Source organism: Embiotoca jacksoni, unplaced genomic scaffold (genome assembly GCF_022577435.1).
Source record: "Embiotoca jacksoni isolate LCO1_2020_lvr unplaced genomic scaffold, fEmbJac1.0.p SCAF_3, whole genome shotgun sequence".
Taxonomy (NCBI): domain Eukaryota; kingdom Metazoa; phylum Chordata; class Actinopteri; family Embiotocidae; genus Embiotoca; species Embiotoca jacksoni.
The window spans coordinates 19218586-19232596 of NW_027185381.1; the positions used below are offsets into that span (position 1 = coordinate 19218586).

General features: G+C 37.9%; 1 protein-coding gene across 4 annotated transcripts in view; it reads right to left on the reverse strand.

The window, feature by feature from the left end:
* Nucleotides 1-14011, reverse strand: part of lrrc4ca (leucine rich repeat containing 4C, genome duplicate a) — a 155957-nt gene that overhangs the window by 109753 nt on the left and 32193 nt on the right. The gene's annotated exons all lie outside the window — the stretch shown is intronic.

Sequence of the window (14011 nt, forward strand, 5' to 3'; positions counted from 1 at the left end):
GAGGATCAATATCAATTTGGAAATCAGACCTTCTTGTTTTTTAAGCAAATAATCTGTGCATGGATCATGTCATTAAGTTTGATAATTTGTTTCTGGTACATTTTACCTGGCAGCCAACAAGCTACAAGTAGTTTGACAGAGCTAGCTGTACAGGATATACAAAGGTATATAGTAGATGTCTGGGAAGACCGTAGTGTGTTTTAGTTTAAATGTGGAGAGACATTAAATCTGAGTTTAACAGTGGAAGTTGAAGCCATCGTACTTTGTGATTTAAAGTGATTTGTCAAAAGAAGACCTTACCACAACCATGATTCATTTTGGGTGTCGGAATGCGTATTCAAAATGCAAAAACGGTTGTTGTAGTTTTAGAGCTTTTTCACACAGAATTTAAAAAAAGTAGTAAAATCTTAACATTTCTAGCTATTAGTGTTAGTATTTGTATGTAGAGGAAAGCTGGTGTTTTACAGAACTGTGCTTCCAGCCCTGAAAGCTCCAACCACCACTGGGAGCACTTACGCGCTGTTTCATCCTTCAGGCTTTATTATTTCTCTAAGTTATCATATTCGTTGTTGTTGATGTTGCAGAGACTCGCGGTACTGCCACTTTTCACCATTACAACAATTTGTGCTTGGAGGGTCAGTACTTGTTTATCTGTCTGGATCAGCAGGTACCAGGGGATCCCAGATCTGCTATTCTCAACCAGCAGATGCTGACATGAGTTCTGATGGCTATTGTATAGCCAAAGTGTATAGCCACATACCACTGGCATAATGAGTACATACAAAATTCAGTGTGCTGCTCCTCAGTGGACTAGCCTGTGGAGGATGTAAAAGGGTTCACTTTTTCCTCATAAAACGATTGTTACATTGTATACAACTGTATTTGTCATGTTTACTCAATATTATAAAATGTGCTTTTGAACAATATCCCATATTATTGCCATCAAGAATAACACAAAGGAAATTATATTAAAAACAAAAGCAAAAAAATGGAAGAATAGAGAACAGAGGGCGTTAATGCTGGTGTGAAAGGGGTATTTTTAGATACATTGTGCAGATGAACATCCATCATTGATTCTCACTCTGGGAACAATATTGTTGTGTGTGGCAGGATACATGGTGTTGGAGAGAATGGAAACACAAGCAAAAAAGGCTCTTCTCTGTTAGAGGAACCTTGTGCTCTTCCCAAAATGAATTTCATCTCATATACATGCGTAAATCTCCACAGCCCCCATCTCTCTCTTGGCGGGAAAAGCTGTACAGAAAGACAGCTGAGATAAATCAGTGTGTGGGGCCCTGATGTAGCTTGTGTGGGCTGGGACAGAGATGAAGCCACTGCAAGCAGCCTCTGGCTTTAATGATGTGCAGTGAGCCAGTGGAGGCGTGTAAATCTGCAGCTGGCATCTAATTCTCTGCAGCCTCAATTCCCCCAACCTCTGAGATATCTCTGTCAAAGTCACCTCTGTGCACCTCTGTCAGGTTCAAGTGTAACAATCTCTACACTAGGTTAAAGATATACAGTAACAGATTCCACAGACAGACAGACATTGATGCTCCAAGTTGTGACCTCACACAAATTCATGAATTAATGACAGTAAATTATTAGTGCAGATGTATAATTACTACATTAAAAGCCTGGCTTAAGGCAAAACAGAACAGGTTTTCATGAACCCTTAAGTAAACCTTGGGAGGCAGTTAATCTAGTTGTTTTCTGTGAACTACATGGGTGTGGTAAAATTCTAAATCTTAATTGAGACAGCACAAAAACACAAATGTAGAATGACCATGGCATATATCACACTTCAGTTAAGCATCCTTGTAAAAATGCTTTCCTCAGAAATAAGATGCACGGTAAGCACACTCATTTTAATTAAAAACAGATGATGAAAATGATGATGTAGAGTAATGTAATTGGGATGGTCTTCACCAAATGACTCAAATCAAAATCAAGTCATTAATCAAGGTGAGAGGTCACATCTTTCCAATAAAAGCCATGTTTCGTAATTTGTTTATTGAAGCTTTTGCACAATTTTGCTCCACTTTGATCAATTAGATCACACAACAAAATGCCAGTACTTCTTTGCTGCAATCAACTACAAGAGGTTTTGTATAGATTGGAATGTAATTAAAAGCTGGGGGTCATTGATTTGTCAACCCTAGAACCCATTACAGGCTAACACAAAGGATTATGATGGTAAAAATATGGACCAGGTGTAAAGGCTCAGGAGATAAGGGCATTAGCAATGTTTAGATTGGCAAACCTGCGAGATACCTTTGGGGCCAGCTGTGTTGCGTTGCAGCTGTGAAAATGCCACCAGAGTTGATTGCAGACTTTTAAGACGGTGCTTCCGATTCCATAAAATTTAGAAGCATTGCACAAAAGTCTATTATCTTCACTCTGTTCTGCTAAAAATGCAAGCCTTTTCCATCTCTGCTGGAAGCCACATCAAACTGCAGAAAGCAGATTAGGTGGGCAGGAAGTCAGACACAGGAATGGCACAGAGCATCCGGACAATTTTCACAATAAAACTCCCTGTGCAGGCTCCCGATTGTATATAACATCACTACATCAACACCTAGCCCTCCAGTTTAGCAGAGTATGTGAAAATAAATCTGAAATGATTATGAGGATGAATGTATTTTTAAAAACTAAAACATAGCCAAATGCATTAGCTTTATCATTAGGCTAAACAACAAACATTTGAAAAGCAAATAATGGTAATAATACAAATGTAGAGATTACTTAAATGCGCATTTCAACTTAAACAAGAGCTCACTCATGTCCAGGTGTTTAAATAAATATAACCCTGTTTCATTAGAGTGTTTTTGAATTTGCAGCTGCTGATCTTTGCTTATCAACAGAATGAAAAATATAATTTTAGCTGTTGAAATACCTGATGACGTAATAGATTTAACACTAAGGCAAACAACCATAAACCTTGTGCATGTGTGTGTGTGTGTGTGTGTGTGTGTGTGTGTGTGTGTGTGTGTGTGTGTGTGTGTGTGTGTGTGTGTGTGTGTGTGTGTGTGTTATCTCAAACAGAAGAGTTTTATGTATCAGCAGAAATTTAACACTCTGCAGTGTTGCAACATATTACAGTTGAGATGTTGGTGCAATTTATGACCGTGTTAAGGTTCAGAATGTGATCCAAATGGTTTTATGATACTGAGATACATTTTAATATTCAGTAAAATTCTTATGCAGTGAAAATCGTGTTTATTCGGGCCAAAATTGAGCACTCCTTACTTAAAAGTACTGTAAATATTCACAGAGCAAAAGTGTATATTCGCAGTTTAACAATTTAATTTAGAAGGGGACACAGTTTGATATTAAAGCGGCCAAAAGTGTTTTGGCATCATCCACTTATGTGTCCTCCTCCCTCCGCTGCTGATAGGAGACTCTGCTTTATTGTATGTCAAGAATTTAGCAAATTTTCATAAACGATAAATACAGTGATTTAATGTCTTTTGTTAGCTTGTACACAACCACTGTACGAGTGTGTAAAACATAGCAGTTAAGCGTTGAAAATGAGACATCCAAATTTGGCAAGTGTCAATAAATACTGTTTTATTTATTTTTGTATTTATTGATTTGCCAAAGCATGATAATTGCCAATTATAATGGTCAGCAAACATAATTAAAGAAGATAAATATTTGAAGTTACACGTTTTTATAAATGTTAAGAAGCCACAAATAGAAATTTAAATTTATTACAAATGGTCATGCTTTGGCCTGGAGTTGATGTCATTTTTAACATTATGACACAACTGAATTCACAAGCTATTATGAACATAAATTCTTGCTTGCCAAATATGACCTCTTATTTATCCAAGTCAAAGTAACATGGTAAAGAGGAAGAACGTGATTAGCCCTCTTGAGTAAATTGCTGATTCACAGATCACAAAACCAAAGAGAATACTAATAAGGCTTTAAAGAACCGTTTCAACTAAGTAACTACTTGTCAAAACACAGAACCTTAAAATTCTGTGGTCAATAATTACAATTGATCCACCCTCCTCAAAAATTGTATGAAAGAGTTGGCTGAATGATGGAGTCTTATGCTTTTGAGAGAACATGGCAGAAAATATTGGGACGGTAATCTTAACCTTGTGCTCTCTTACGGCTCCATGCTGAGGATCCAGGAAAGCTAACTTGCAATTTAGATTCCTAAGATTTTTTTTTTCTCTCACCTTTTCCCCAGCATGAGCCCTCCAGGGACCATGTGAATGTGGTTTGCAGTGCACATGACGATGATTGGTGCAAGGTTGTTTTGGCTGATTTGTTGCCGAAGAATGATGCGTGAATGTTTCTAAAACTCTGACTTCTATTAGATTCATGGCCATTCAAAGTTATTCTTACTGACCTGACAAACTACTTTATTCAGAGTTTACCGCATGTATAAAAAAAATACAGCAAAGAACAACATATTGAATACAACCACATGCCTCTATATTTTGTATCCTCAGAAGCTCTTTTAGTGGCAGCTGTACATTTCAAGGGGAAATCAAAACTTCAATTAACTAGTGTTACAATGAAGAGAACTGTTTATTTATAAAAGTTGTTGAGCCTTTCTTTTCTTTATTTTTTTTAAAGACAGCGTAAGCTAGGCTTTTCAGTACCTGTTCTCTTGTGGGTACCAACCAAAATGAGATCAACTCCCCACAGACTCGACCTCCAGACAGAGGTAAGAACTGCATTCAGCTCCAGTCAAGTCTGCCTGTAATTGAATTGGCCTCATGGAGGGAAAAGGTTGTGATGTGTTTATTTATTTTTGTGCATTACCCAGACAATTTATCATGCATCATTTTTTTTCAAGCAAGAAAAAGCTGCTGCTGCTTTTGACAAATGAGTGGAGATTGATAACACAGATAACAGGAGTGATCTTTCTGAAACTGAATGTGACCAGACATTGCACCTTATTTTCTGCCTCGAGTGATGACTTACATTGCAGTCAGTTACTTAATAATTTGAAGTGCCTTTTGAAGTTTACATTCTGTATAAATGGCTACCCTCAGTATTTGTTATGAAATGGAACTTTAGTATTTTCTTCCTTTACACTTTAAAAATTACATTTTCGCACTGTACACTGTAAACATCGATCCTTGACACTGGGTTATTAAACACTGGGCTATTCAACCTCAACAGTAAGTGTGCCAAATAGAACAATCACTGGGGGCTTGTGGATCACATAGAACACTTTTTCAATTAATGCCTACTACTCCTATACAATGGTGTTGTTACTCTATGGATTATTTACTTTAATTGTATTATAATAAATTCCAGACAGCAGCCAGTAGATTGGTTTGCTGCGAAGCAAACAAATAGCTGTCAGTCCATTTCCCCTGGAATTGGAAGCTTTCACCATTAACTTGTGTCTTATGTCTCTTTAGCTTCCAGAGACATTTTGAAGCTTGTTGTTAGCTTAGATAACTTGAGTTTCCCTGTGACCCGCCAGCCCAGGTTGCAACATCAGGCTTAACTGAGGGAATGGCAGTTGTAGAGCTTGTGTAATCATGTTGCAGTCAATCTCAGGACATGTTGTTGCTAACACACACACGGGGATTCCCTGATCCTCCCCATCCCCAGGCAATCCTGTCACCAAGGTTATCCACATAGATTGTCTATAAGTTATACACCACTTGCTTACATCCTTACATGTCTATGGTTCAGTCTGATTTGCAAGCAGTGTTTTGCGGACCAATATCAGATATTCCAAATGACTGACAATCAGTCATCAGTTAGTGGTGTTGATATGTTAGCTCTGGTCAGACACTGACTGATAAGTTGTAGTATTAGACACAGAAACCTTTTACAGTAACTTGGTCCAAAAGAAAGAGAAGGGGAGGACATTTTTTTTTTAAATTATATTTCATTTGACAGAATAAATTCCAATAATGCTATTTCAATTCCAGTAATTATGACATCCAACCATGGTGTATCTTGAGCCAAAATAATATTGATAAAAAATAAGAATAATGTTCTCTGTTCCTCTACAGTTCTGCTGAATTATTTCAACTATATATTGTTTTCATACTCTTATAGTGGAAAGAATGTCCTTCTGGTGAAGTGGGTTCTTTCTACAGTCAAAAGATGTTTAAGCAAAGTGAATTGCTGGTTGGTGAAAGTGTAGATTTCCCTTTCAATATGAGTCTAAATGTTTGTTCATGAATTAACTTTGTGCTAGAGTAGCAGGCAGGTGCTTCCATGCTTTTTACTCAGTGTATAGCAGAATAGACAGCAGCCCCCTAACATAACTCAAAGCCATAGTGTTGTAATACTTGCAGAATGTGCACTGGTAACAAGCTGGGTAGTCCCTCTCCACTTTAACACAGAGGACGCGCCAGCCATGATTTCCAAAAAGAATTTCAAATTTTGATTTGTCAGACCACAGGACAGTTTTCCACTCCATCTCAGTCAATCTTAAATGAGCTTTGGCCCAGAGTGGTGGCTGCATTTCTGGATCATGTTTATATATAGTTTAATCTTTGCAATATTGTTTTTCAGCTTTGTTCCTTGCATACATAGATTTCTCCAGATTCTATGAATCTTTAAAAAAAAATGTATTTACATACTAGATAGCGTCTCAACTTTTTTGAAAACAGGGTTGTGAGTAAAAAGACATATCCTGTATATTAGTTGAAATCCATTGTCTAAAGTTTCTAGCATTTGTGTACATGGCAGCACAAAGCAGATTTTGACAGAACCACAAAGACATAAACATCCTGCACCGTCTGCAACCCTAATTCCTCTTCAAATTTTCATTATGAAGTACGTTGTAGTCGCCTTTTAAAGCACTGCTGTTTCGATGTCAACATCTGTTTTCTAGCTAATGTAATGTAAACAGAGAAGAAAGATAACAAAGAAATATGTCTGACAGTAGTGTTTCCTTCTTTCTTTGAAGGTAGAACCTCAAAAGAAAATCTGAATTTGTTTTCTTGATGAAAAGTAAATACAGTTATTATATTTGCTCGCTGTTTTTGTTCACCTTTTGTGTGTGTGTGTGTGTGTGTGTGTGTGTGTGTGTGTGTGTGTGTGTGTGTGTGTGTGTGTGTGTGTGTGTGTGAGAGAGGTGGGGGGGTAATACGATATCTGAATAAAATGGACTGATGAAACTGATGAAAAAGAGAAAAGTGGAGAAAAAAATTATTGGTGACACAAATGTGAATAATAACAGATTGAAGAAAAATAGAAAAGTTAAGTAATTGAAAAGGATAAATGGCAAGGCAGCATATGGGTTAATAACTGAGTGCGATGAACACAAATATTTTCACTGTCACATTTTTCTTGGTCTCAAAGTAAGGATGTTAAATTTGAACAAATTTATTTGATGCAAAAGTTATAAAGAGTGGAATAATATAAAACTGTTAGTTTGATAGAAAAAGGAGTAATATACTAAATCAAATCATGCTGCTTCTTTTTAAGTTTACCAACGAATATTTATATTGATAACCTCATGAAATGTGAAAATAAAGTTGACAGTTTTTCATGATGAACAATCACAAGTTGATATGATGTTAGTTTGAGAGACAGGTAAGAAATATGAGCAACATGGCAAGATGATGTTTAATATGTTTGTCTTATATGCAGAGATGTGTGTTCGTTAATGTCAGAGGTGAACTAGAGCTTCAGGAACTACTTGAAGAAACTTTCACAAATTGGAGATATATTTGACAATGGTAACTAGTTGTAGTGATAAATGGATGAAAAAATGTAATGCTGCACAACGACTGTAGGTATTTATGGCTGAATTTGTTATCCCCCAACAAAATATAAATCAAAACCCCTTCAGAGCTTGCTGGACCCAAATTCATTATGTGAATATATAGGCCTGGCCATGCTCCATTGGTTGTTTTGTGTTGCGTCCTAGTGGATGTGGATCTTAATTTTGAAACTACTGGAGCAGTATTTTGCGAATCAGCGTTGACCATCATGTGACGTATGTTGTGCGCTGGAACTCACTAAGATACAAACCAGAGAGAGCCGACACCAATGCGTGCTATGTGCAGTGCCTTCTTACTCCAGTTTCAATTGCTCGATATTTGCCAGAATTACTGCAACTGTTAATATTGCTTCATTTATCTCTTCAATCACCATCATTGTTGGAACAATATTTTGAAACAAACGCTTGAATTCATTGTCATCGTACTTAGTCGCTTTCACTGGTCATTGATTGGTGCTCCCTTTAGAGTGGCTAAGCAAATCTTAAATCGGACAGGGTTTCAGGACTATAATCACAGCAAGGGCTGAAACTGTCACCAATTGGCGAGTGGAGCCAGGCTACCTCTGAGCTCCATAAAGGGAGATAAAATACTTGCATTAAAACTTAAAGGCTTACTGTACTTGCCAATGTAAATTCTATAAACTGTCTCTGTAATGTGGAATATGGGGATACATTCATGCCAAAACTATGTTGATATGCACTATGTCTACACTAACTGAACAAGTTACAAAACAACAATAAAGTTGGGCCAACAACAAGAGGCGCATTGACATGACAGAGGTTAAGTTCAAAGTTGAATGGGCATTGAACATGTTTTTTCATATGTTCAACTGACATGAACAGTGTGCATATTGCTATATTTTTGACACAAATGGAACCACCATACAGAAAATGAAAATCCATGTATTTTCATCATTGTGATAGGACCACACACATACAACAATTTTATTCGTGAGAACTCACCCTTTGGGTTTCTCTGAGCACCTGGTGTTTATTTCTTTCTTTATGTGAAGAATGAATGCAGGTATATAAAAGGATTTATAAGGGTAAAATTCTTCATGCATTTGTGATTTTTCTGAGCCCTTACTTTGTGCCTGAATATGCAATCAAAACTCCAAACGTGGGTATTAAAAGAAAAAGAAAAGTTACTTAATACCGAAAAATTATTCCCTTTGATTGGATTCATAGGCACAAACTCTAAGTAAAAGGGCCCTCTCTCAATATAAACGGCACACAATATAGCTCATGGAGAATTGTATAACATTATTGTAGAGTTATAACTTATTTCAATGACATTCACAGTCAGGGGTGAAATGTCCCAGCTTGTTGTTTTTTTGTCTTATTTTTTAAAATAATGGACTAAGGCTCTAACAACTTTTGGAAAAATACTAAATGTGTGACAGAATGCCTTTCGAGGACAAATGGTATTACATATGCTGCTATAAGCTTTTGTGTGGTATATGAAATATTTCACACAGCAATTTGCTCTCCCCTGCTCTTTGTTCTTTGTCTTACAATGTTTCTAAGACAAAGATGCATAAACAAGCAAATATAGAAACAGGTGAGAAGCCTTCTATCCGTGTGGAAGAGAGGCACATCTAATCCTGCTGTTTTTAGCTATGTGCGCTTATCGCAATTCACAGAGCAGGGTTGGCAAACAAAGCCACAGTCGTATGTCAATGCAAATGAAAGTCATTGCATTGCATGGCTCTCACTGCTTTGCTTTGCCTCACTGAGGTATTGTGTGCAGTCTGCCTCTGGTGAATCTCCCGAGGCCCAGTGTCACTGCAATGCACAAGCTGGACGTTCTTGAAAATACAACCTGATCTGTAAAGGACGTGCTCAGAATAAGATCACCGGGATGTTAGACTTAGTTGTGGTGATGACTCACTTAATTTCCAGGTGTTTGCAAAGGGACTATGCTTTTGTAAAATGGAGGATGTGTAGTTATTTCACTCCTGAATCTAAGAAAAACAAAAACAAAACAACCCTGCTGTTAAAATGTCACTTTTGGCATGAACTTCCTCTTAAAAGAAATATGATGAACATGGTTTGGGGAAGCATTTGGAAGCAAGCTCACTTTGACAATTCCTTTGATACTTGGAATTAAATATCAGTATTTTAATTAAAATATTGAGTGACTTCCCACTTTGCAATCACATGAAAATAAAAACATCCCATGCACAAAGCATTAATTCCTCTGAATGTAAAAATGTCCCTCTGAGGGATTAATAAAGTATCTATCTATCTATCTATCTATCTATCTATCTATCTATCTATCTATCTATCTATCTATCTATCTAATTTTGTGTTCAGAAAAATATACTCTTCATTTTCATTAGATATAGTCACTTCATGTTACCCTGCACACTTTGGATTTATGATTCATAATTAGGTTGTAGAATCCTTGCTTTATGCAATGATTTAGAAATGTGCTTCTGCCTTTATACAATATTAAGCAAAAACATGGGTGGAACGGTTTGAGATAGAGAGGGATGTTAAAGGTAAGCAATGTAAAAGAGCTACTGTATAATTAGAATCATGAATTGAAACTGTGGAGGCGTGTTTGGATACACTGGTGTAGTGTTTTTAAAACACTCTGGGCATAAAGAATACTCATTATATAGCTATAATTATGATAATTATAGAAACATTTGGGGACAAAGAGTGAGACAAGACGAGAGCCTGCAATGACACATTATTTGGCAATCATGAGCAGTGAGCAATGGCTCATCTTAGACTGCTCATGTGTTACACCTGTGTCAGTCACCATTAGTATAATTACATAAGTGCTAAGTCGACAGACCAGAATGAGTAAGGAAAAGAGAGCAGCATAAAACTGACATTAATAATGACAATATCAGCATTTCTTTCTGAGTCAGGAGAGTATGAAATACATTGACTTAAGAAAAAGTGGATTTTATAAACATATTCATAGAGTGGGTTTGTGTGGTGTTGGTTGTCTCACTTGAGTGAAACACCACTTGAGGCATCATGATAATGCTTTATGACCTTTATGTCACAACATATCAAAACACCATTCAAGGATATGGAGAAGCATGGGGGCAATTTCTTTTTCTTTTTCATTCACCAGGACCCAAGTGGCTTTAAGCTTTATATTGACCACAGTTTGGAAACTCCTTCTTTCTTTGAATGTCTATTTTAGTGGAATTTATGCCACTATATAATGTGACACTCCTTTTAACACAACATGCATCAGAGAAGAATTCTGTAAATCTTTTGTCATATAATTTACTCATTCTACTGCAATTCATATTGTATTTTGTAAAAGGAATATTTGTCAGTGGTGTTAGATCAGAAACATGTACTTCTAAAAAAGAGTTTTGCTTGCGATCTAGCATTTAATATGAGCAGTTGTCAAATACTCCTAAAATAAAACATTATGTGGGCCCGCTTGCGCTGCAAAGTCCCATGTAGTCACATACACATACAGTATACTCAGACGTTGACAAATGGCTGTTAAAGTGTTTTTATGTGTGAATTTTGTTATAATATTAACAAAACTAACAAGAGAGCAAGAAAGCACTCACACCACTTAAATGAAAACACACTGTAAATCAACATGCATCCAATTTATCATTGTTTTCACTCAGAAACTTAACCCATGCTGGGTGTTTCTTGCTGGTACATTTGCATAATGTTGCCATTGGCGTCCTCATGTTACCTCCTTTTCTATTTGCACACTTCCACCAATGTTGCATGAACCAAAACAGACTGCTAAATAGAGATGACAGAAGGCACCATGAGTCAAGCAGCAACCTTTGAGAATGTGTTGCTTGTAGGGTTGGGCAGAAGAACTTGAGTGGCAGGAATAAACATTAGTGTTGGTGGATGATGCACTGATATTGCACAGCTTTGGCCACAGTGGGATGGAATGTGCCACAATAACTGTGTTCATACAGCAAAATATTTGTGAAATGTCTGACACTGAGAATTGTGAATTACTATATACAGTGCATCCGGAAAGTATTCACAGCGCTTCACTTTTTCCACATTTTGTTATGTTACAGCCTTATTTTAAAATGGATTAAATTCATATTTTTTCCTCAAAATTCTACACAAAATACCCCATAATGACAAAGTGAAAAAAGTTTGTTTCAAATTTTTGCAAATCTATTAAAAATAAAGAACAAAAATATAACACTTTGTCGAAGCACCTTTGGCAGCAATTACAGCCTCAAGTCTTTTTGAGTATGATGCTATAAGCTTGGCACACCTATTTTTGGGCAGTTTCTCCCATTCTTCTTTGCAGGACCTCTCAAGCCCCATCAGGTTGGATGGGGAGCGTCGGTGCACAGCCATTTTCAGATCTCTCCAGAGATGTTCAATCGGGTTCAAGCCTGGGCTCTGGCTGCGCCACTCAAAGACATTCACAGAGTTGTCCCGATCCACTCCTTTGTTATCTTGGCTGTGTGCTCAGGGAGGTTGTCCTGTTGGAAGATGAACCTTCGCCCCAGTCTGAGGTCCAGAGCGCTCTGGAGCAGGTTTTCATCAAGGATGTCTTTTTACATTGCTGCATTCATCTTTCCCTCCATCCTGACTAGTCTCCCAGTTCCTGCCGCTGAAAAACATCCCCACAGCATGATGCTGCCACCACCATGCTTCACCGTAGAGATGGTATTGGCCAGGTGATGAGCGCTGCCTGGTTTCCTCCAGACATGACACTTGGCATTCAGGCCAAAGAGTTCAATCTTTGTTTCATCAGACCAGAGAATTTAGTTTCTCATGGTCTGACAGTCCTTCAGGTGCCTTTTGGTAAACTCCAGGTGGGCTGTCATGTGCCTTTTACTGAGGAGTGGCTTCCGTCTGGTCACTCTACCATACAGGCCTGCTTGGTGGAGTGCTGCAGAGATGGTTGTCCTTCTGGAAGGTTCTCCTCTCTTCACAGAGCAACGTTGGAGCTCTGTCAGAGTGACCATCGGGTTCTTGGTCACCGCCCTGACTAAGGCCCTTCTCCCCCGATCGCTCAGTTTGGCCAGGCGGCCAACTCTAGGAAGAGTCCTGGTGGTTCCAAACTTCTTCCATTTACAGATGATGGAGGCCACTGTGCTCATTGGGACCTTCAATGCTGCAGACATTTTTCTGTACCCTTCCTCAGATCTGTGCCTCAATACAATCCTGTCTCGGAGGTCTACAGACAATTCTTTGGACTTCATGGCTTGGTTTGTGCTCTGACATGCACTGTCAACTGTGGGACCTTATATAGACAGGTGTGTGCCTTTCCAAATCATGTCCAATCAACTGAATTTACCACAAGTGGACTCCAATCAAGTTGTAGAAACATCTCAAGGATTCCGGATGCACTGTACACTTACTTATCAAGCATCATAGCTTTGCTACATTCAAGGCATTACCAACAACGAAGAAGGCCCCATCCACACTAAAAAGACAAATGATTAAGCGTATACCCATATACCTCACTTATTCTTACAATGCTAGTGTGTAAAGTAATTCAGCTTTCAATACCTCTAAATAACTTTTAATAATTCCTCTTGTCCACCACTGCCTTAGGTAAAGTTCAAGTTCAGTCAACAGTCATGAGGAGTTGAAACTTAAGCTGAATTTTCAACACCTCATAGTGTTTTAGGCTAGAAGGAATTTTTCATCCAATTTTTTCATCCAAAATAGTGTCTTAGAAACACCCTATATAGTGTTGATGTTTAACTTGTAGTTTTCTCCTTCATAGATATCTAAACCTGTGGTCAGCTTTAAATTTGTCAGCTAAAACTGTACTGCAAAGACGTGGGAGAAACCAGTGCAACAGCATAATCCCCTTTTCAATTATCCCTCCACAGTCTCAGTCAGGTTCACCAAATTTGCTAAATACACTACTTCTGTGTTCGCTGCCTGTGCATCTCATGTTCCACCTAAGTACAGGTGTCTTAAAAAGCATACGCTTTGTGCTTTTATCCCCCGACCAATTGCGGTTTATCCCTCCGCCATGTGCGATAAGGACAATCTGTTCTGCATCCACTGCTCAAATTTTCCCCGCTTTCTCAAATATCTGCTGAGTACTCGACAGCTCTCCAAAAGGAAGCCAAAAGTGAAATGAATCTTTCATTTTTTTACTTTCTTTTAGCTTAATGTCTCCCTTCTGCTTACTGACTGGAGCTTTGGAACAGGGAAATGGTATACTGCATGATGTAGAAATGGTGCAAGAGAATACGTTCCATGTTCATAGTTCTCTCTGACCCAGGATCAGTATTTTCCCCTGACTCCTGGACTAAAAGTCTTATATAAATTGCATCACCAGCAACGTTTTTTAAGAGC